Source organism: Mus caroli, unplaced genomic scaffold (genome assembly GCF_978045245.1).
Source record: "Mus caroli unplaced genomic scaffold, Mus_caroli_1 scaffold_13, whole genome shotgun sequence".
NCBI classification, from domain to species: domain Eukaryota; kingdom Metazoa; phylum Chordata; class Mammalia; order Rodentia; family Muridae; genus Mus; species Mus caroli.
Window position 1 is genome coordinate 76,726,872 of NW_028227268.1, and position 24,956 is coordinate 76,751,827.

A 24,956-nucleotide genomic window follows, 5' to 3' on the forward strand; every position below is an offset into this window, starting at 1 on the left:
AACTTTTCGCCTCAGGACATCGCCCAGGTTTTCGGGGCCTATTGCGCTTGTCACTACTGGAGTGGATGTAGCACCTAGCAACTGGGACTTTCTAGTGGCTACCTCCAGTTCCCCATTCCCCCACTGCTACACACCTCCGATCAATTTCCTGACCAATTTATTATTTTAGTATGACTGGAAAGGGCTGAAAGGGTTGAATATATATACCTTGTGTATGTGTATATATATGTATATACACACACACACACATACACACACACATATATATATATACATATATATATATATATATATATATATATATATATATATATATATATAAGCCCACAGACACCAAAAGAGGTTTTGGATCTTCTGGAAGTGGAGATCCATGGTATGAGCTGTCGTGTGGGTGCTGAGAATCTGATCTAGCTCCTCTAGAAGGACAGGAAGTACCTTAACCACAGATCCATCTGTCTGGCTTTGAACCTTATATTTGTGTATCATTTGAGTATTTGAGAAGTCTCAGCAATATATTAGCATATGTTAAATGGAGGGTTTAGTTTTTTATTGTTTTCATTTCTGTGTGGCTATGCAAGTGTGTGTTTGTGCTGGTGTGTGTCACACACATGCAGGCCAGAGGAAGATATCCGGTGTTCTATTTCTCTGCCTAGTCTTTTGAGTCAGGATCTCTCCATGAACCAGGACCTCACTTTTTTTTTCTCAGAAAACTGGAAGCCATAAAACCACAACAATTCTGCATTCTCCCCTTGTTTGGGGACTAGATTCAGGTTTTCTTGAGTGGTGTCTTCTATGTGGGTGCTGGGATGCTCAGTCTGGCCCTCATTATTGAGCAGCAACTATGTCTAACTTCTGAGCAATCTCTCAAGCCCTGTCATCTTTTTCTTTTAAATATTGATAGTAGAAAATGAAAATTGCTTATGTAGTTCTCATTGTATTAGCACTGGATTGTGCTGTTCTAGACTTACAAAGCCATTACACCAATGATGCCTAGAGAGAATGGGAGTGATAAGTGGGACGGAGAATAAGGAAATCCCAGCCATAAACTTCAACCCCACTTGCTTTAATGTTTGCTTGTCTGGTTTCATGTAGATTCACTTTGTGATGGGGTTTCATGTAACCCAGGAAGCTCAAGACCCTCTGAAGCTGAGGCTGGGCTTTGAGTCTCCGTTAGCTCCAGCTCTGCAGCACAGGATTTCATGTTTGTCTTTTGTACTGTATGTTTTATATTTATTTGTTGATATTTCAATATAGATTAACATAATCATTACATGTTACATATGTTTATTTAGTTGATTTATTTAGGTATACTATTGACCAGTATTCCCAGCCTGATATTTTGGTTATGTTTTTTGAGACAGGGTCTTGCTTTGTACACCATGCAAACATCATATTAACAACACTCCTGCCAAAACTGGAACTTCACTCAAGTGCAGGAATTTCACTCATGTGCAACCACACCCAGCTAAATATTTGAACTCAAGAAACCAATCCCAGATTTCCTGGAAGGACCATGGATCGGTTCATAGAGATGCCAGTTTCTTTGGTTTGATCAAGATTCCACAGTCTGAACACTGCTGGCATGAGAGGAAATTGGATGAATTCCAGGGACATGGGATTTTGCTGCAGAGTCAAATAATTTCAGGAGAAAGAGTTGAACAGCAACAGGGAAATAAGCAAACCAACAAGATATTCCAAGGCTACTGTTAAGCAATTAGCTTTAGGCAGGCTGCCCTGCCCAGAGTGTCCTTGTGACAATTTGACTGAAAAGAAGCTGCAAGAACAGTGTGAAATCTCAGATTTCATAGTCTTTCCCTGAAATTCCAGGAAGATGAGGCTGCTGCATTGTGGCAGGGATTTTTAGCCTAAGGAGGATGGTTGATGTCACTGTTGGAAGAAACAGTGAAAACTGCAGAGACCTTCACTGTGGCCCAGAGCAGACAGGTCTTAAAGCCCCTCACTTTGAACACTGGAGTCTTCTGCTACCACAGCTCAGTCAGCAACAGGGCCAGAGAGTTTGTCTAGGATCTATGGTGAGCTTTAGCATAAGGGAACTGTTCCAGGCTAGCAGAGGGTGCTGATGTTGAAATCTATTATATAACCAACATGTGCAAACAGTCTTCCCAAAGGTGCCCGGGCACTTTTACTTTTGACTGAAGAGTTTTATGTGCAAGTTGAGCACACAGCTGAGCAGTAATGACATGGGTATGTCACAGATGGCAGAAGGGAGGCACAGGGATAGTCGTAGCAACATTGTTTGTAACAGAGCATACTTGGCAGCACTCTAAATGTCTACCAGTGGGAAAGTATACAATTAAATTTAATCTAACCATGATATATGAGCCTGATTAATCATCCTAATATAGAATGTTGGATCACAGTACTACTGGGAGAGTCAAGGCATAGATTCATGCACACAGTAGGCATCCGTGTGTGCACACAGATTCATGCACACAGTAGGCTTCTGTGTGTGCATACAATGTCAGGGAACAGCCATGTGTGAGAATTTATTAATGTTTGGGCTCACAGTGGGCAGGATGGAATGGGAAGTGTTTGAAAAGGGAGTCATGATTTCATACATGTGCTATATGGCTTGACTGATTAACTATTTAGTTTTCTACATATAAATGCATTGGAAGGAATTTGTGTTAAGCATTTGAAAAGTACCCTGAGTACTTTGAAGTATACACACTTCTTATTTGTCAAGTTTTGTTGTTGTTGTTGCTGTTGTGCACTTTATTGGGGTGGTTCAGTCACCCCTTCCTTGGCTATTGAACCCTGAACAAGCTCAGATCCCAGGTCAATGGGACATTTTCATAGGCAAACATGCCCATTTTTCTGAATGTCAACTTCCTGTCACTTTATTCCACAGAAACAATGCACAATTCTCCCCAAGGTTCTGTATGTGAAGAACAAGCACCCCAATATACGTGAGCTGATAGCTATGCCATAGACTCAGCCTCTGACTAACTGAGCTAGAAGCCTTACAATTCTCCATATCTCAAACCAACCTCCAACTATAAAGTCCTGGTTGGGCTGAAACTCATGGTAATCCTCCTGATTCAGCTTCCTGAGTGCTAGGGCTGCAGGTGGGATCCAACATACATTACTTGTCTCATTGCTCATGGACTTGGCTTATGTAGCTCTTCTGGCTTTAACTTTTCAATGCTCCTGTTTCTGCCTCCCTCCTGACCCCCAGGATAGATAGACATCAGGAGAAGTAACAGTGTAACTGAAGAGTGAAGGCTGTGCCTACACAGAGCTGATCTTTGATTTTCCTTGCCATGTACTCATGTTTTCAGGTCTCTCATTTAACCATATTCTGTTGATGCTACTACTAAACTTCAATACAGACCTGGAGAAGAATTATTTCATAGAGGTCAAGAAAGAGGTAATAGGATGGTCATAGTGATGCTGTTGGTAATAGCATTTGGTTGGAAGCAACCTAAGTGTCCAAAAATGGGGGACCAGGGAAGTATACTTGATGTATCCATGATACAAGAAGTGAGCCTAATTGACCAACCTCATATAGACTGATGGCTTTCACAATGCTATAGAGAAAATCAAAGTAAATAATCATGTGTATAAGCATTGCTAGGGAACAGCAGTTTGTGGACATCTTTTAATGTTTGGGTTCTAGGAGGGTGAACTGGGGAATGATAACAGTTGAGAGAGGAGCCATGTTTACACATAACTTTCATGTGATTTGAATGTGTTAGCATATAGACTTGTGTTGTTGCAAAGGACTTTATTCTAAATTTCTTTTTTTTTCAATATATAAGTCTTTTATTCTCCCAGAAAAGCCCAAATTGTACTTGTGATCAGGATCTCGTTTCTGGAGCCAGGAAACTGAGGCCTCCTCACTCTCCAGCCTGCTGCACAGTTCCCTTCCCTGACACATAGATGACATCCAAAAACTTCCTGAGATCCTTGTTTTTAACTGCTGTGGCTTGCTGAATCAGAGCAGCTGAATTTGAAACAAGTTCAACATTTCCTTCAAGGATTAACGCATCCTTCTGGGCTCAAGAGACAGAACAAGCAACACCTGTCCTCATCCGAACCCTGCGGATGGATTTTTCACCCAAGAAATTTCGGATTTCAACCAAAGACCCATTCTCCTGGATAACGACGTTGATGGGGAAGTGAGCATACACAGACCTCATCTTGTAACGGAAGCCCAGCATAACACCCTTGATCATGTTCTGAACATGACTGTAGATGGTTCTGATGGTGGCCGGTTCCTTTCTGTTACCCCACCATTTGTCAACCGGGAGCCTTTTCTTTTTCTTTCCTAGACGACTCAGCTCCACATTGATGTGACTGAAGTCCCTCCACAGAGTTCCCCTGGGGCCCTTCACAATGACTGTGTGCCCCTTCAGAGTGATGTTGACATTGTCTGGAATGTCGACGGTCTGATTGCTGAGAATGATCTTCATCTTCACAGTAGATGGGGCAAAGAGCATTCTAAATTTCAATATAGCACATGAGAAATTTCAAATATGCAAGCTATGCAAGCTACTTGGTTTTGTTTTTTTTTTTCAAGGAGTTTTACTCAATGGAGGGAGGACAAAGAGAAGGAGAGTGAGAAGAAAAGAAGAGAGAGAGAGAGTGGATTAGGTGACCTTTCTTTTGCTAACAGACTAGTCCACATAGGTGGGCCATTTGTCTGGTTAGCATTGTCCATTTGTCTGAGTGTTTATTCCTTTAGTCCAGATTTTTACCTTCAAAGAACTGTACATATTCGCTCCAATAGCTGTGATTCTAAAAGTGGGGGTCAGGAACATAGAACACAACACAACACATGGGAAATGAGAGGCATGCAAGTTCTTATGTTTCACCTCAGTCCAATGGGGCACACATTTTAGGGAATGAGTGTAGGTTGCCCATGGTAATCTAAATTCAATGTAGTTCTGACACAGACTCCTTAGTACATGGAGTGCAGGTTTAAGTCCTCTTTTCTGACCTCTTCTTTTTTTTTTTTTTTTTTTTTTTTTGAGAAATGGTTTCATCATTCAGGTGTTGTGCAAGGCTGTACAAGATAAACGAAAAAGCAGCTTTAGAATTTGTGGAATGTGGCCCACCCATTATCACAGACACTGTGGGTGTGCCTCAGAGAGGCAGGGCCCAGAGGACTACCCATCCTGAGGACGTCATGCTTCCATGGAGCGTCACTCTGCTTGCTGCCTTTGCAGTCACCATATCCATCCTAATCTATGAGTTGTATGGAAACCATGGGGGCTCCAGCCACTCACTGGGCAGTATCATCAGCAGGCATGGTAATAGTGATTGATCTTTTTCAAGTATTGGTGCTGGAGCAGAGCAATGATTCAACAACTACCTCAGAAAGAACTTAAGAGATGTAGATCGTTAGCAATGACCACCACCCTTAGAAAGAATTTGGAGATGCAGATTGTAAGTGCAGATAGGTTAAGATGTTCTTGCTAGTGGCATTAATGTCAAAAATCTTATGGAATTATTTGAGGTTCTGAAAGACATACCCTTAATATTTGAGCTAGAGGTTTTGGGATTTTGTTTGTTTGTTTGTTTTTGTTTTTTGTTTTTGTTATTTTGGGGTTTTGTTTTGTTTTGTTTTTGAGGCCAGGGAACAAGAACAAAGGCAGCCAAGCTACTACTAGCTGACCCTTCATTCTTGCTAAAGCTGGACTGCTGATCAAGGTGATAATTAATTTTATGCCCATTTGCCCTCAACTTCCTGATATGATTTTGTTAAAAATTGCTTATGAGTAGACGTGCACCCTAAGGATATAAAACAGAAATGGTTGTGTTTATATAAAACTTTAGATTTATAATTCTTTTAAGATTTTTTATTAGATTACTTTTTACAATAAATAATAATATAATTGATCCTTTCTTAGTTACCACAAATTTGCAGCCTGCCTGAAAGAGAAACTGGCTCATAAAACTACTTTGCTTTCTTACATGTTGTTAATCTATAGCAAGTTGCATAGTTCCTATGACATGTTGTTAATCTATAACTAGTTGCATAGTTATGAGTGTATGTGGGTTCTTGAAAATAAGTTTTTTAACAATATTATATGTTTACTTATGTGAAGGTATTGAGGATATGTTTTGCTACATACACTCATTGTGATTGATCACTTAATGAAAAAGGAATGTAATCACATAGTGATTTTTGTACTGCTTGAAAAAAATAAAGCTGTTGGAACTTTGCTCCAGGTACCCAATCACCAGAACATGTGTATATATATGTGTATATGTATGTGTATATATTTGTACATATGTAAGTATGTATTATGTATGTATGTATGTATGTATGTATGTGTATGAGTGAGGTTCTGGAGATTGCTTGTTGGAGTCTTAATTCATCCATCTTGTGTGGTATGTGTGTGTGTGTGTGTGTGTGTGTGTGTGTGTGTACACAATTCCATTTCCCGCCAACCTCAAAGAGTCTCTTGCTGGCTTCCGGGAGTACTTCCCTGGCATGATGGAGTTGAGCTTTGTTCCCTCAGAGACCAGTCTGCTGAATAATCAATTGTCCACTCTACACCTCAGTTTACCGTGTAATGGTAAAACTGGTCTTTGATACCCAGACTAGCATGGAACTTGCTATATCAATCAGTCTGGACTCCAGTTTGGGAATTTCTTGCCACGTTCAAGGAATAGAGGCCTGAACAATCTTCTTTTTTATTTTTTATTAGCTATTTTCTTTATTTACATTTCAAATGTTATCCCCTTTCCTAGTTTCCCCTCCAAAAACCCCCTATTCCTTCCCCTCTCCCCCTGCTCACCAACCCACCCACTCCTGCCCCACCTGGGGATCCATCCCATAAACAACCACCAAAACCAGACCCTATTTTGGATGCCAACAAGTGCTTGCTAACAAGAGCCTTATATAGCTGTTTCCTGAGAGACTCTGCCAGTGCCTGACAAATACAGAAGTGAATGCTCACAGCCATCCATTGGATGGAGCACAAGGTTCCCAATGAAGGAGCTAGAGAAAGAATCCAAGGAACTGAAGAGGTTTGCAGCCCCATAGGAGGAACAACAATGTGAACTAACCAGTACCACCAGAGCTCCCTAGAACTAAACCATCAACAACAACAACAAAAAAAAACACATGGTGGGACTTGTTGCTCCAGTTACATATGTAGCAGAGGATGGCTTAGTCGGTCATCAATGGGAGGAGAGGCCCTTCGTCCTGTACAATCTTAATAGGTATTTCAGCAGAGATGTCTGCTGCTTTTCAAGTCAGAGAATCGGTGGCACAGTCAATCCTCCTCCAACAGGGCAGCAGCAGCTTCACCATTAAATCTGTGAGGCATTATTTGAAGAAATAGACCCACCCACACCTCCCTCACTATCTTGTCTTCCCTCTCTCTCTCTCTGTCTTTGGTAGATTTGTATATAGTTGAGGTCGGTAAGAATGCCTATACGCCCGCCAAATACATTCCACCTGCCTCTGGGGTATTTGTGGCTATGTGCTGGGGCAAAGGACCGTATCCTTAGTCACAGTGTGCTAGTGTGGTGCTCAGCACTAATAACAGCAATAGAACATATGAGAAATCCAGCAGATACCATGTAAGTGGAATTTCTACAAAGGAGTCATGTCCCTGCCCAAAGAGAATGTGACTCAATCCAACCATGGGTCCTACTGCTGCAAAATATAAAAAATGATGAAAAATTAGAGCTTGAATTAGTCATCATCAAAGTAGGTGAGTAGACCTTTCCATGCTATCATCACCATCCCTGTGAGTCATGATATCATAGAAATAGAGGATGCTCACATCTGACTTCTCTAGCTGCAAGCCTTGGGGTGGGATGGGAAGACAATGATTAACAGACTTCACCTGTGAAGGCCAGTGATTTGTTGATTGTGACAAACAGATCTACTATAAAAAATATTTTGCTTTCTGAAATACATTTAAATATAAACATGGCCTGTAGACAATTAGAAACTTAGAACTCTACATGAAACCAGCGGTAGCCCCAAACATTGTCCCACCTACAACAGGACTTCTCTAAGGCCAAGACCCCGAAGCCTGCTCCCTCATCTTCCCTTCCATTTCTGCTTGTCTCCTTCTAGCCCCTAACTCAGAGCTCAGTGGGTGAGTCTAGGAACACTGAACATCAAGGCGGAAGTATAGTGGAAATAGCTCTAATGAACTCAAACCTGTACCCCATTATCTTCTTCCCAGGTGTCTGCCTGGTCCATACTCACCATGGTAGCCTCTCCTGACAGAAAACATACATTGTTATCCTAAAATTAACCATAGTACACTGTGTCATATTTCAGGAGCCATTAGAAAGCATAGATGCCTCTAGACTCCTTTCTGTTTATCTACCAGACAAATTAAACCTGCAGATCCCATGACTTAAGCCCGTTTGGAGAAGGTGAGAAATATAATGTTTTAAGTTACAATAAAAGAAAGGAAACATGATATGAAGTACTTCTAAATTAAGTCTTGCCCTCCCCACTTGCATTTTATTTACTTTGTTTGTTTGTTTATATTTTAAAATCTTACTCCTCTCTTCTTAATTGTCTTAGTAACTAAGATAGAAGTCTATTTTCTGAATTATCAGTGATTATCTCTCACAGACACAACTTGGGACATTTAAAGAACACAGGAGATTCTAAGCTGTTCCTGTTTAAGAGAATGCTCCCCAGTGTGTGGTAGGAATGAGTACTATATGAACAATGACTAGGCCTATAAACAGTGAGAGGGCCACCCTCTCCACTGCTGCTGGCAAATTAGAACATGACATGAACTGACACAGAGAAAATATAACAGCATGGTCAGGTGACATTCTTTCTTCTGCAGTCTTAGGATGATGGCCCCTCAATGGGCAACTGGAAGTTAACTGTCTTTGATGATGTAGACATTGTCCGCAGCTTGGGGTTGGGCTGTACTTTGAAAAACTTCATTCTGAAATCCATGGAAGACAAATAGCTGAACAGAGAGTTGTTGGGAAAGGAACAAAAAGGTCACTTTTCAGATCTGAGCAGATTTTTCTCATTCATGAGTCAGCATGACTGGATATTTGAGACTTACAGAAACCCCATTCGCCACAAAACTGTAACAGTAAATGAACAATACCATGCCCAGATGTGCCATTAAGTCATAGAAAATTTTTCTTAATAAACATCAGACAAACAAAAAAAAAATCAAAAAAGGAAAACAGTTCATATTGGCATCCATTCACATACTCATGTAAAGGAACACAAAAATGGCAAGTTTAAAAGACAGATATCTAACACCAAACAGAGCTACCTAATCAGGATGTGCATTTTGGAACTGGGCTAAGAACTGAATGTCTCCTGTATTTTCAGCTTAGAACTGTTACCCTAAGGTTAGGAGGGCCTAGTGACCCATGCTATATACCCCTGGAACTCAAGAAAATGTAGAAGCAGAGAACCAGCTCCACAGGTTGTCCTCTGTCCTTCCTGTGCCATGGAACCTGTGTCAATTCACACACATGCAACACTGCAACTACCACCAAAACCAATTCCCAACACAGGAATAAGTCAATTCTTTCTAAAGAAAAATTGGTTTCGTAATCTGCATAGCATTTGCATACTCTCAACACTAACATGGAGTGGGAAAATGGGTGCAGCAACAAACATTGCCTTTCTACAGGGGCTGGTTGTCTTGGAAACAACTGCAAAGATGACATGCATGGTACACATTTACATACAGCATGTGCACAAAACATCAGGTGGCTATAGGGAAAAGAAGTGGTTTCAAGAGAAAAGAGCCCGGGTTTGTGGCCCAGCCTTTACCATCAGCTGTGGGAGGTTTTTACTCCAGAGAGTCATGGTGGACTGATATTTGAGCTTCTAGAGCTCACAGAGGAGCAAATGTTTTGACATAGTAGATTTTGTCATCTCTATAGTGGCCATTGCTGCTACTGAAATATGAGCATCACCATTCAGCCCCAGGAAGAACAGCTGTGCTGAGAATTACAAAGAAGTTCAGACAAAACTTTTCTGGGGCTTGGGTCAGTATCATGTGTACAGGGATGGAAACAACGTAGGGTCAGAAAGCTCAGATGGTGCAATGTGACAACTGACAGGGAGTGGTCTTCGGGTGATTATTTCATCTCATGTTTGTATTTTTATAGGTTTTATTTTTCTTTTTTCCTCCTTTTTGAAGGAAAGAGAGAAAAGAATGTTGGGTGGGTAGGGAGCCAGTGTGATCTGAGAGGAGCTATTGGACAGGAAGAAACATGACCAAAATATATTATATGAGAAACACTGACCAAAAATGTTTGTTTGTTTGTTTGTTTTAAAGGAGGAGAGAGAGAAGGAGAAAAGGAACAAAAAGAAAGAAACCAGGAGAAATCTTCAAGACTGCACGTTCCAAAGCAACTGACACAACCCGGGACAGCTTACCTTTCTAGACTCTTCTTTTTTCTGTGTCTGCACTCTAAAATGGGGTGGGGGGAAGTTGGGAGGAGTTGAAAGGAAAAAATGAACATGCCATCAAAAACATTCACGATATTTTCTTTTAATCAAGGGCATTGTGTCTATTTTTAACTGAACTGTCCACTGATAACCATGAACTCTACAGGGCATGTCTTCTCTGTAGTCATGGCTGCATGCATACACCTACATAGCATTCCTAACATGCAAGAGCGACATTGGTAAATAATCTCTCTCTAAAGAAAAATGAAGAAATCTGGTTTTTTAAATTGGCTGGTGGAAAATAAGTTAACATGGACTCTCCAAGTGACCTGAGACACAAGGTTTTACTAGTGGTCTCATTTATCAGGAATCCTATTAAAAATTCCACTAAGATAACACACTATATTGACTTTGGCTCCTTCCATATGTAATTCGGAATGTGTGTGCTACCACCAACGTCTCACCCTCCCCTTCCTGTCAAAGACATTGAAACTCCCAGGAACCACCCTTTCTCTGGGGAGAATAAAAACCTTGGACTAAGAAAAGGAACATATTTGTAGTATTTTATGCAATTTCTATTTTCCCTTTTAGACATTATCTTACTTGTGTAGTCTAAAATAGCCATGAACTGTGTGATCCTTCTGTCTCAGCAGACTGAATCCTGGGATGATAATAGGCTCACATCACCAGGGCCAGCTTAAATAACCGATATGAACAACCAAGTTCTAAATGTTAGGGGGAAACATCCTAAAATATGACAGGCATATTCTCATTTTCAAATTTTTGCCCAGTCATGTGAAACAGGTCAGGAATGATCTCGTGTGAGGCATCTCAGAAGGTTGATGGTTCCCACTCTTACCCAGAGAATAGGCTGCACAGACAGAAATGCTGTGTACACTCCCACAAGCCCTGCAGGGTAGGGCCATGCAGGCCTGGGTGCCACCCTCAAAGATCTCTGTCTCCGTGTTAGTCATGCAGTTTCCCACCCAGCGTCTAATGTGCCTCCTCTATTAAATCTGTTCCAGAACATTCATCAGTATCATCCAGGGGCCAAAACCACATCCAACGGCTAAGATAGAACAGACCATAGGTCTTATCATGGTCCCTTTTGTTCCAGATCACGATCTTGTACAACAAATTCTTATACCATAGCATTTAATTCTTTTCCTCTTAAAAAATTCTGTGACTCTCTCTCTCTCTCTCTCTCTCTCTCTCTCTCTCTCTCTGTGTGTGTGTGTGTGTGTGTGTACACATGCATGTGTGTATCTATGCACTAGAGTCCAGTCTGGGGACATATGGGAGGATGTAGCTACAGTGAGCCACCCACCCAGGAGCTGCAATGGTATTCAGTTAGAGCAGTGCATGCTCCTAAAGCTGAATCATCTCTCCAGCCCCACATTAAAATTCTTCATAGAAAATGTGATTTTATTTTTTCTTGAGATGGCCAATGATTAAAATATAAAAATTATGCTGTAATCCCAGAGCATAGAGGCAGAGGACTAAGGTGTCCTATGGTGGTCTCAGCTACATAAGTTCAAGGCCACCCTAGAATATATGAGATAGCTCTGCCCCCTAATGGCTGGAACCAATGCCCTGGTCCTCCAGCCATGAGACAAGATCTACGTCTTTGTAAAAACATTCAGGGGAAGCTGTCCATAGATGCAGCCAGATTAACGCCATGTGATCAGACAGAAATGCAAAATCCATCCAAATGCCCTGGAGCAGGTGACCACAGATTACCATGTACTGGAATAAGCATGAGACAGGCTGGGCATCACCTTAGGCCCTGTCATAGCTCAGCACTGATCTGCTAGCCCTAAGCAGACAAGTGAGAGATGGGTTCAACTGAGATCAGGTCTTTGCCCATGTATGAGCCTCATCATGGATCACAGCCCCAGCTTCTCTGCTTAGTTAGTGAGACCAAAGACATGTTAGCTCAGCTCTGTGTACTCTGTCTCCATGGCTACAATCAACATGTTTAGTAGGACATTAGGTAAGTTACTCCCAGATACTTCTTGACAAATACTGTTGTGAATATAAAATAATGTTTGTAGGTTTTGAGACAGGGTATTCTCATGTATTCTAGGCAGGCCTACCACTCACTATGTAGCCAGTGTGATGAACTTCTGAGCCTCCTGCCTGCACCTGCTGAGTGCTCTACCCACTGAACATTTACTTTATAGCATTTCCTGGTTGTAAGGCGCAGTGGTGGCTGGCCTTTCTCATTCATCTTCTCACATCTTTTCAACCTTCCCAGGAGATGGAGTCTGGGAAGCTCATCTGTAGCTTCAAGAAGCAGGCTGCTGGGCTAAGCATGGCTGTGCACATCTTTGATCCCAGGATGACCAATAGAGCCAGGAGGGTCAGGAGTTCCTTATCCTTCTCAGCTCTGTAGGGAACTCAAGGCCAGCCTGGTCTCCAACCCCCACCCTGTCTCAAAAACAAAGAAACCAAAAGCCCCAGACACCAGCACACACAGGAGTGCCTCTGTGCCAGTTCTCTATGCACTCCTTCATGTACCTAAAGACAGCCTGACAGCTGCATAGTGCCAAGTTTTTACTACTTTCTTTGAGTTAAATTCTAAATCATTTCTTCTTGCTGGTAAAGACAGCTGTGCGCACTTAACTGCACTCAGATACAACTGTGTCATGCAGGACTGTGCTAAATCTGTGCAAGTTTGCTCAGTTAACAGAACTTTCACCATGGCATGATGGCTTCTGATATTTCAAGTACAAACATAAATATGTATCCTTTTGTTAGCTCACTCTTTTTTAACCTAACTTTTAGCCATATAAAATAAATTGATCACTGTGTATTTACCTCCTCAGTTGTTTTATAAAGTATCATTTATTGGGACAACTAACAAACTTGCCCATCAAAACAAACTTTCTAACACCCTTTTTAGACTCAAAATCTTTTCTTTTCAATGGATTTATTATCATATGTTTAATGTTTTCATTTGTTTGTTTGTTTTTTGAGACAGACTCTTACTAGGTAACCCAAAATGCCCTGGTAGTCCAGGCTATTCTCAAACTTGGTATCTCTTGTTTAAGCTGTCTCAGTCCAAAGATGAAAGCATAAGCAACTATACTTGACTATTTTTTCTTCCATTTAGAGGAATTTTTGTCTGGCTATGGGGCTGCTCTGGAATCGGATACTATCCAAACACCTTCTAGGTCTCTGTGATCCAGCTGGAACATAGACGTGCTTTTAATACCAAGAGATAGAGACAAGCAGATCTCTGAGTTGAAGCCCAGCCTGGTGTAGAGCAAGGTTCAGGTAAAGAAAAGCTTAGTTGCAGGCATGCTGTACTTGCCTTTAACCCCAGCGCTCAGGAGGCAGAGGCATGCGCATCTCTGGTTCTAGTCAGCCAGGTTGGTTGAGTCAGTGATGCAGGGGACTGGAGTTCATGGCAGTTCATTTCGTGGAGTTCTCAGGCAATTTTTTTACAGGGACAGTCTTACAGACACAGGTTGCAAAGAGAAGACTTTTGGATACAGCTGAAAACAGACCAAGCCAGAGAAGGAGAAGGAGCCAGAAGATTAGAACAGATTGTCAGAGTTATGTAGGGCAATTCAGTGAGAAGCTAAGAGAAGTCAGATTGAATCAGTCAGTTTAGAACGGAGTCTGGGCCTGAGCAGCTGAGTTAACTCAGCCAGCCAGAATCCACAGAGAACTAGGAATATGAGCCTATTCAGTCGTAAGCCTCCAAAGTGACAATTACATAAGGCGAATAAACGTTACATCTCTATTTCTTCTTTTTTTGAGACAAAAGTGTATGACCTAACTTGACAAAGTGTCTAAAGGAAAGTGATTGCAGGAAGACAGATGTGTGAATCTCACTATGAACACACAAAGGGGTGTGCTTACCCAAGGGCAATGTGAAGACGTCACAGTGGTAGTCCAAACTCCTAAACAAGAATGAAAGTTAATTGTTATTATAAACATGTTAGATTTTCACTACAGAGACTACGTATATTCACACCAGCTTCTATAATGAGTTAAAAGTTAAATAGTTCTGGGCTTCCTTGGAGTAGGTCCAGTTATGTTGATAGGTTTGAATCTACTTGAAATTGTAAGTCTCCTTGAAGAACTTGTTGGAACTCCTGAATATAGAAATCAATATGAAGCAAGGGAAAGGTGAGCAAGAAGAAAGCAGGGTCTTCAGCTACACTTGAGCCATAGCACAGCAATGAGAGGCTGCACCCTGCTCCATAGCACAGCAGTGAGAGGCTGCACCCTGCTCCATAGCACAGCAGTGAGAGGCTGCGCCCAGGCAGAGGCTCCTCTCCTGAGCTTCTGTTCTTTGTCACTGACCAATGAGGATGTGGAAGTGGGAGGCAGTACAGACAGGCTCAGCAATAGAAGGACTCTGTACTGACAACATGGAGATGAGAACAGAGCCCAGGTTCCTATGGAAATGCTTTATAAATGACAGGAGTCAAATAGATCTCTCTAAACATCTCTGTGAGAAAGAGAAGGCATGGAGTCTGCTGTTATTTTTTTTTTTTTTTTTTACCTTTCCTTGATAAGTGACTGACTGCTCCCACAGTCAGTCCCACACTGCTCGTCATATTCAATGCAGGCAGTCCTGGGAGGTCACAGCAACTGCATCATGGCTGAAGTCTAACTAGACTAGTTGTTCCCATACAAAACCCAACACAAAGAATTAGTACTTTTGGCCAGGTGTGGTGGTGCACACCTTTAATCCCAGTACTTGGGAGGGAGAGGCAGGCAGATCTCTCAGTTTGAGGCCAGCCTGGTCTACAGAGTGAGTTCCAGGACAACCAAGGCTACACAGAGAAACCCTGTCTTGAAAACAAAAAACAAAAAAAACTAGTTTCACCAGAATTAGTACTTTTGGATAGAGAGTAGACACAGTCGTCTATGCTTTTTTTAAGACATAAAGAAACATGGTGAATATCACTTATGCAAAACATTTGATACAAGGAATTTTCATAATTTATGTATTTCTGAAAAAAATTAATTTATGTATGGCTTACAGATGGTATTTAGGTTTAAATATGGAAAGATGTTGCTTTCACGTACATACAGTTCATATGCATAGCTTACATATACACTTATTATAAACTACTGATAATTCTGCATATGAATACTCCATGGCATTGAGTTTTCTAGGCGTTTTTATCAAGGCAATGCCCAAGAAGTCCTGAAGATTTGCTAACTGGGGCAAGGCAGGTTCAACCTGTAACTCACAAATCAGGAAAATCAGAAGTGCTGTATGAATCCAAACACCGTACTGAAGGTCTGGGAGTGCACAGAGATCCTAGACTAGAAGTAACTGGAAATGGTGCCTGGAAGAAACAGTGAGTGAGGGCTCCAGCAGGAGCACACACTGCTCTGTCGGCTAAGACAGGGTCAAAGATGACCTTGGCTGTCCAAATTAATATGTAACTCATTATTTACTCCTATATCATAAAGTGTTTTCAATTAGTATTTTAATTAAACAATTGAAAATGAAAGCCTTTTCCAATGGAATATGGGCCAGTTTCTGCAGCCCTCGTGCATTGACGATTACATGCACACACATGTACTCACCCTTACTTAAATATTACATGCATGCACATATATTCAACCCTTACCTGACAGTCTTGTGGGTCTTATATTTGAACCATACATTTTAAAATTCATGGAGGTTAAGAAACATCTTTGTGCCTACAGCTTCATCCTGGTCTTTGCTCACTATGTAACCTGTACTCCGCCCCCAGGGTATGTATTTGTCTAAACCCCCATCCTCCCAGGCATCCCCCACCACTTCTCACTTACCTGGGAGAAGGAGTAGGAGGCCTAAAATGAAGACTTGAAGGGGCATCATGATGGTGACCTGCAGGACAATGAGGAGACACTCTGGTTGGCTGTGGCCCTTACCACACTGTGTCTGAGAAGGTCTCATCCTGACTGTCTGAATCACATAGGCCTCTCTGCTGGGGCCTCCTGTCCTCCCAAACACTCGTCTTTCCTGCTCCTTCCCACATATGGCCTTCAGTCTCACTCATGGTCTTGGTACAAGGAAGACATAAGCAGATAAAAATTGAAGTCAGAGAAAAGTCTGTTCCCCTGGTAGAACCCTAAGCAAGGAACAGCCTTGTAATGGAGGTGCACTGGCCCCATGGGTTCTTCCTGCTCAGTAGCCACAGTAGTTGGTCCCTAAGCCCCAACTTGGTTTAGTATTAGCAAGATAGACTATGTATAATGTGAAGCATTGTGTCTAAGCACATTGTCCCACACAGGTCAAAGACAAAAGTTTGGAAGTTTGGAAGTTTTAGTTCCTCTGTTAGCACTGCTACACTCTAGTGAGAGGGAACAAGTTCTCCTCTCACTAGAACACTACCATTAGGCTGCTACAATGGCTCATTGGTGAAGAGTGCCAACTGCTCTTACAGAAAACCTGAAAACTGTGAGAGGTTCCCAGCACCCTGGTTGAGAGGCTCACAGCTATTATCACTGGCGATACATGAGCATCAAAACATTCCTTGGACAACTGTGCTCACGTGTACATATCACCACAAAAACATACATGCACACACACACACACACACACACACATACACATACATACAATTAAAACAATAAACATAAAATTTAAAAGTGATAATATGCTTATAAAAACTTTAATATCATAGATTTATAAAAATTACATGTCCAACTTACTATAGAAAATAGTAATATAATACTAAATTTTTCTCATTTTATGTATTTTTTACTATCTTTAACAGAATACATATGATTGTATGACTCTAGCCACTATCAACGGATCAAAGATGTAGCTATGAGACCATAAGAAAATGTGGTTTGTTTATTGACTATTGCATGTAACACATTCATCAAAAATCTATAGAAACTAATATTTGTTTAAAACCCATAGAATTCACTCTTACCCTGCATGGATGAGCACATGAGCAGAGCTGTTCACCTACAAAGAAAGCATCCAGCAAGCTTCTGATGCTTCAGCTGCAGAGCTGCAGGGGTGTGGGCACAATTTTAACCTGCACTGCTAGGCTTACATAAACTTTCTGATACCTACACAGAGAAGGTAATTGATCAAAACTGATGAAGGAGCTGTGGAAGAAACCAGTCAGAAAGGGCTGTGAGGGCAGAAAAGAGAGAGAGAGAACAAAGGTTCAGATGCAGAAGAGTGCCTGTGACACAGGGGAGAGGGCAGGGCAGCTTGGACAGTGAGGAACAGCAATGGAGAACAGGGGACACAGCAGGATCAGACAGGGCTCAGGAGCCACTTTGTGAGGACTTTCCTCTCCCCAAGGACACAGAGAGTCACTGCTGGGGTGTGGGGGTGCCAGGAGCTGGTGCCCTCTGAGGACGGCTGTGACTGCTAGACTGACAAGCATGGACACCTTAGAGTCTTTGCAGGAGTTCACTGTGGAAGAGACAACAGAGAGCAACGTGGTGGAAGGAATCAAGACTCTCAGTCTATGGGCTCAGAAGGCAGAGCACAGGGGCTTCCTGTAGGCTGGGGTCTGCAGGGGATGAGTTAGGTACTCAGGCCTGAGTGTGCATGAGGGGAGGGGCTATCAGCAGAGGAGGAAAGAGCCTCTCCCACCACAGGGTTGGGAAGAGATATCTGGGGTTTGGATATGTTATTGTGAGATATCTTTGTGGCCCAAAGCTGGCCTTAACCTGACTCTAAGCCTCAGTCTCCCAAAGGTTGGGATTTAAAATATTTGTCAACATGCCAAGTTTTCTTTCCTCTTTCCTTTTCAAATAATATAAGTACCAGTATGGGAACTGGGTGTATGAGATGCTAGACAGTTTGTCTAGTGGGTATGAATTTCTAGTTCAGTCTTCCACATCAGAGAAACCAGGGATGGTGGTGTCTGCCTGTATGTAATTTAAGAAGGTTGGTAGTGGAGGGACAGAGGATCAACGTAATCTCTAGGTACTTATAATATGGAGGCCCAACTGAGATACATGAAGACATGCCAAAATCAAATGAAAATATAAGACAGAGTGATGTATGTGGACCATATTATCAGTCAGTAGACTAAGAGAGGGTGATTCCAATGTAGTCCAGGTCAGTCTGAGATACAAAGGAAGTCCCAGCTCAAAGAATAAACAAGAAACCTATAACAGTGTGTGTATTTGTATGATCTGAAAATTATTGAAGGGAGGTATAGAATTTATCATCCTCTTGCCTCAACTCTTAAGTCTGGTTGGTTGGTTTTAGTTTGGTTTGGTTGTTGTTTTGGATTTGTTTTTGTTGTTGTTGTTGTTGTTGTTGTTGTTTTGACAGAAAGGAGGAGGATTTTTGCTGAGTAATGGAAGGATGGGATCCAGCTTCCAAGTAAAGGGTGTCAGCTTAGACATGAGTGGGGTTCAGGGGTGTCTGCAGAAGCTGTGGGTGGATGGCTTCCTCAATGAAGGAAGAAACTAATCAAGGACCAGAAAGATGGCTCAGTGGGTGAAGTCACTTCCTCCTGAGCTTCATAAACTGAGTTAGATCCCCAAGCACACAGTGGTTAAAGAATAGAATAGACTCCTGAAAGTTATAATCTCTCTCTGTATCTCTGTTTGTCTCTGTCTCTCTCTGTGTCTCTGTATCTCTGTGTCTGTCTCTGTCTGTCTCTGTCTCTATCTCTCTCTCTCTCTCTCTCTCTGTCTCTGTCTGTCTGTCTGTCTCTCTCTCTCTCTCTCACATACACACACACACACACACACACACACACAAACTCATGCTTAATAAAATAGAAAGTGCAGAGTAAGATTTCACAACTGTTGTGAGGATCTAATGAGTGTCCACGGAGCCATATTTGCTATATTATATGACTCTTGTTTTAAGTTCACTGTAGGGACAGGGGAGGGATGTGAGGTGGGAGGGCCACTGTGGGAGTGAGAGCCTAACAGCCAGTGGCAGCTGGGTGTTGGTGAAGCCCAAGATCAGGAAAGACACACAGCCCAAGGTAATGGGCCCCAGCCACCAAAGCTCCAAAACTGGGGAAGGAGTGAGGGAATCCCCCTAACAGATACAAACATTTAAAAATCTTTTGAAAGCCCTTTTCTAAATATTTCCCCAACTGTTAAAGAATTCAGCGGCTTTCCCAGTCAGTGGAGAACAAAGCCCAAATCTAAATTCCAAAATTCCAGCTTCCCTGACTGGCCACTCCCTTCCCATCTTCAACACTCACGAAATTGAGCAATGCTTAGTTCCTTTTGCCCTTGGCTGCAAAACCTCCAATGTCTGCAGTCAATTGAGGTTCTTTTTCATACTGCATACAAAATAATTTGCAAACCACAGAAAACAAAGAAAACACTGCAATCTGTGCTCTCATATTCTTGGTCCTACTTTCATATTATTATATAGTATTAATTGGTACTTACAGACATGGCCCTAAATAAATAGGGCTGACTTTTAAGAGTACCAGACTACTTTAGAGAGTTTTCTTCTTATTTCTCATTTTCACTTTAATTAAGAAGGCTTTAATAGCTAATCTATGAAAGCCCCATATTTCACTTAAACAGAGATTCAGTTTCCAAGAATGCACAGAACCCTACTGGATGGTAAGTTACCCTAATGTCTAGGGACTCAAGCATCATTGTTTAATGTCTTCACGTTCAACCCCACATCATCTCTAAAGGGATCCCACATGGTACAGACACTGTAGGGAGCACTGTCCTGATTCACTTTCTTCAGAATAAGGCAGTAGACATCGATCCCTACCTGTTACTTAAGGGAAAATGTTTCTCCTTCTGGTACTCAGGTACTGATGGACTCTTCCAGAGCTATTAATGGATGGAGAGAAGTCTCTCTTGTAATTCCACCCTTATCTCCTGGCCACACTCTCACCTGTTCTTTGTGAAAACTGAGTTCTCCAGTTCTCCAATCCACCCACTAGATAGCATCTGCTCACTTATATAAACATTACAGGAGCGCCTGTGAGAGCATCACTATTGTGCCCTGGGCTGTTTCCTAAGCTGCACCAAAGATCCTCACTTGAGGTGTGACTCTGGGCCTGGACTTTAACACCTGGACCAACCCTCTCAGTTTACAGGAGAATAAACTGCACTCCAGGAAGAATACATTTAGAAACCAGGAGTCCTTGAAGCAAAATCAGAAGGCGCTTATACCTTCTGGAGCCATCAACTAACATCTTCCTAATTATTGTTAGCAGCCCATACTAAGAATGGGGGAGTTGAAAGAAATAAATCTAGCTCCTAGACTCTGCTTCCAAAGTTTAGGGAGTGTAGGGTATGGTGGTGAACACCTTTAGTGCCTGTGCTGGGGAGGCAGAGGCAGGCAGATCTGTATTGTATGGCAGTGGGGTCCTGCAGAGAGCTCCAGACTGGCCAAGGATGCTTGGTGAGAATTCATCTTTAAAGACCTGAAGCCAAACTTCTCCATACCCTGATCTACCTTTCAACTGTTACTAAATTGTCTATGGAGGCCACCAGAGTGTGGGAGTTGTTTAAGATGGGAAACTGAGTATGCCTACTTTCCCATCTGGCAATTAAAGGATAAAATGTTGGTCAAGGGGCCCCAAAACTAACCAGTTTGGAAACCTGCCTGATCCCCAAACTTGTTGGATCTGCCTGTCACCCCAGCTGGGTCTGACTGACCCACAACCTACAGGACACAGCCTGCATTGTCAGGTCTTCCTGAGTCACAGTCTACATAATAAGATACCCTGATCTCCATTTTCTAGCCCACAGCTTACCCCCACCTTCCTGAGAAGTCCTGCTGCCATCAGGATTAGCCAGCCAGCACCAAGGGAAACCAGATGCTTAAAGGACAGCTTAAGAACACAGTCTACGGGTTGGGGATTTAGCTCAGTGGTAGAGCGCTTGCCTAGCAAGCGCAAGGCCCTGGGTTCGGTCCTCAGCTCTGGAAAAAAAAAAAAAAAAAAAAAAAAGAACACAGTCTACACAATGGAATACTATTCAGCTCTTAAAAACAAAGACATTATGAAGTTTGCAGGCAAATGAATGGAACTTGAGTATATTATCCTGTGGTAACCCAGGTCCAAAAGGACATGCATGTACTCACTTATAAGTGAATATTAGCCATAAAATACAGGTATCATGTTATACTCCACAGTCCCAAAGAAACTAAATAAGAAGGAAGGCCCAAGCAAGGAATCTTGAATCTCACTTAGACGGGGGGGGGGGGGGGGGGGGGGCTGAGAAGGAGGGCAGTGGGGAGGGCGACTGTTTGGGCTCACTGTGGGCAGCATTGCATGGGAAGAGTTTGAAAAGTGTCATGATTTCATACATGTTTTATATGGCTTAACTGCTTTCCTATTTAGATGTGTATATATAAATGCATTGAAAAGAATTCATGTTAAGCATTAAAACAAACCCTGAGTACTTTAAAACATACACACTTCTTATTTGTCAAGTTTGTTGTTGTTGTTGTTGTTGTATACTTTATTGGGGTGGCCCACCCCTTCCTTGGGTAATCAACAGACAACTAGCTCATATCCCAGATCAATGGGCTGTTGTCGTGAGCAACAATGTCCAATTTTCTGTACATCACCTTCCATTAGCCTGTCACTTCATGTCCACAGAAGTGATGCATAATTCTCCCCAAGGCTCTGTATGTGAAGGACCAGGACCCCAATATACGGGAGCTGACAGCCATGCCACAGACTAAGCCTCCGACCAACTGAGCAAAAAGCCCTGCAATTCTCTGTATCTCAAGCCAGCCTCCAATTGTCCAGCCCAGGTTGGCCTGGACCTCATAGTAATCCTCCTGCTTCAGTCTCCTGAGTGCTAGGACTGCAGGTGTGATTCAACATGCCTTACTTGTTTGTTTTGGGGAGCAATGGGAAAGTGTCTCATTGCTAAATACCTGCACCTTGCTTATGTCGCTCTTTTGACTTCAACTTCTAAATGTTCCTGTTTCCACCTCCCTCCTGACCTCCAGGATAGATGGGCATCAGGGGAAGTAGCAGTGTAACCGGAGAGCTAAGGCAGTGCCTACACAGAGCTGCCTTTGATTTTCCTTGACTCATACTCATGTTTTCAGGTTTTTCCTTCACCTGTGTCCTGCTGCTACTACTACTAAGCATGAGTACTGGCCTGGTCCTTTTCAGTTGGAGAAAGATTATTTCAAGGCAAAGATACAAGGATGGTCATAGTGATGCTATTTGTAGTAGGATATGATTGGAAGCAACCTAAATATCCAACAGTGGGGACCAGGTAAATATACTTGATATATTCATGATACAAGCAGTGAGCCTAATTGAACAACTCCATATAGTGTACTGGTAATCACAATGCTATAGAGAAAATCAAAGCGAACTATCATGTGTGCAGGTGTTACCAGGGAACACAGGTGTGGATGTCTTTTAGTGTTTGGGTCCTGGGAGAGTGAGCTGCAGAATGAGAAGACGTGAGAGAGGGATCGTGCTTGCATGTACCTTTCGGTATCTTTTTAAATGCATTATCGCATACATGTGATTGTTCTTATAAAGGAACTTATTTGAAACTTCGGAACAACACATGAGGAATTTCAAATATGCAAGCTTTTCTGTTTTGTCAGAGGGATTATTTACGAGAGAGAGAGAGAGAGAGAGAGAGAGAGAGAGAGAGCCTTTCCTTTGCTGGTGAGCAGATTAGTCATCTGCCCAGACAGGTGAACTATTTAACTAGCCAACAGTGTCCAGTTTTCTGAGTGTTGACTCCATGAGCCCTGGCTTGTATCTTCAAAGACCTGTGCACAACTCTCTCTGAGGGCTGTGACACTGAAAGGGGAGGTGTCAAGGACACACAATGCAACACATGGGAGATAAAAAAAAAATGTAAGTTCTAATGTGTCACCTCAGTCCAGTGGGGCAGACTTGGTAGGGAACAAGCCTATATTACCCAGGCTGGCTACAAACTCACTACAGTTCTGCCACAGGCTCCTTAGCACAGGGATTACAGGCTTAAGTCATCATTTCTGGTCTGGTCATTTGTTTTCTTTTCTTTTCTTTTTTTCTTGGTGTGACCATTATACTTTAGAGATAGAACTGTAGAGCCTAGAACACATGGTCCTTTGAAGCCTTCACAGTCCCTCAGGAAGGAGCCCTCACAGGCACTCAAGGGGGAACATTCCCAGGCCCTCAAAACCCTTCCAGGAGTAGCCATCACGGTCCCTCAGGGAGGAGCCGTCAAAGTCCTTCAGGGAGGAGCCCTCGCAGTCCCTCAAGAAGTCCTGGCAGTCCCTCAAGGAGAGAAAATTGTTAAGCAGTATGAAGGCAAATGGGTCCGTCTTTTAACCAGGACTGGAGCCAGTGGGAGTACTCACTTAAGACTCTTTAGATTTATTTATGTGTTCGTGTTGTTTTCACATGAGTGTCTCTGCACCACAGCCCCATGGAGGTCAGAAGAGGCCACTGGATCTCCTGAAACTGGAGTGATGGATGATTGTGAAGCTCCACGTGGGTGCTGGGACTCGAGTCTTGGTCCTCTGCAGGAGCAAGTGCTCTTAAGCACTGAGCCTCGCCTCCAGTGCCAGAAATACTCATTCTTAATGATCTTCCTAGGAGACTGCAAAGTTTGAGAGTTAATGGTTTGAATTGAGAGCCTCCAGCAAGCGGGTGATAAGGCTGGTCACGTTCAGCTCCCTGACCACCCTCTTGTGTAAGGCGGCACTCACTAGAAATGATCATTTCTTTTCTGAGAGACAGAGTTTCAACACTCAGGCAATCCTGGAACTTGCTATATAGTTCAGTCTGATCTCTAGATCAGGATTTTCCTGTCTCCACCTGCTGAGCTCCAGGATCAGAGGCCTGTGCAATCTTAATAGGTATTTCAGCAGGACTCTCTGCTGCCTCTCAAAGTCAAAGAATCGTTGGCACAGCCAATCCTCCTCCCAACAAGGCAGCCATAGTTTCCTCATTTATTCTGTGATGCATTGCTTGCAGAAATGGACCCACCTCTATCACCATCTTGCCCTCCTTTCCTTCTGTGTAGGGCCTTTGAAGATGCTTAAGTAGTTGAGATTGGTATGAGTGCCTATCTGCTCTGTACTCTACCTCCCTCTGGGACATTTGTGCCTGTGTGCTGGAGCAAGGAACCCTGCCCTTGGTCACAGTGTGCCAGTGTGGTGCTCAGCACTGAAAACAGAAATGTAACATATCATAAATCGAGCAAATTCCAGATAAAGGGGAATTTCTACAAAGGAAACATGTCCCTGACCATAGAGAATGTGACTCGATCTGGCCAAGGAACCTATTGCTGCAGGATACAATTCCCTGGTCCAGTGAATGATAAAAAATTAGAAGTGAAATTAGGCATCATGGAACCAAGTGAATGGACCTTTCCATGTCATCGGTGTCCATCAGCATCTCCTGTGAGTCATGGTATCACAGAAACAGAGGATTCTCATGTCTGACTTCCCTAGTGATAGTCCTTGGGGTGGGAAGGGAATTAAAAGCCCTAATGTGTGAAGGCCTGGGGTGTAGCTTCCACATGCTTTCAAACTCCAGGGAACAGTCTACAGTAGCAGAAGAAAGGCCTAGAAAGGTTCAAGACCCTGACTGATCATTAGCATCACATGGAGAGTGTCACGTTAACAAGTGCTCAGGTCCCACCCTCAAAAAAGGACCATTATCAT

The 24,956-nt window shown here is 42.6% G+C and overlaps 2 pseudogenes; both read right to left on the minus strand.

Moving 5' to 3' along the window:
- Positions 1 to 3,860: 3,860 nt before the first annotated feature.
- Positions 3,861 to 4,454, minus strand: LOC110305916 (large ribosomal subunit protein uL6 pseudogene; annotated as a pseudogene).
- Positions 4,455 to 8,819: 4,365 nt separating this feature from the next.
- Positions 8,820 to 24,956, minus strand: part of LOC110306342 (hepatitis A virus cellular receptor 1 homolog) — a 29,908-nt pseudogene continuing 13,771 nt past the window's right edge.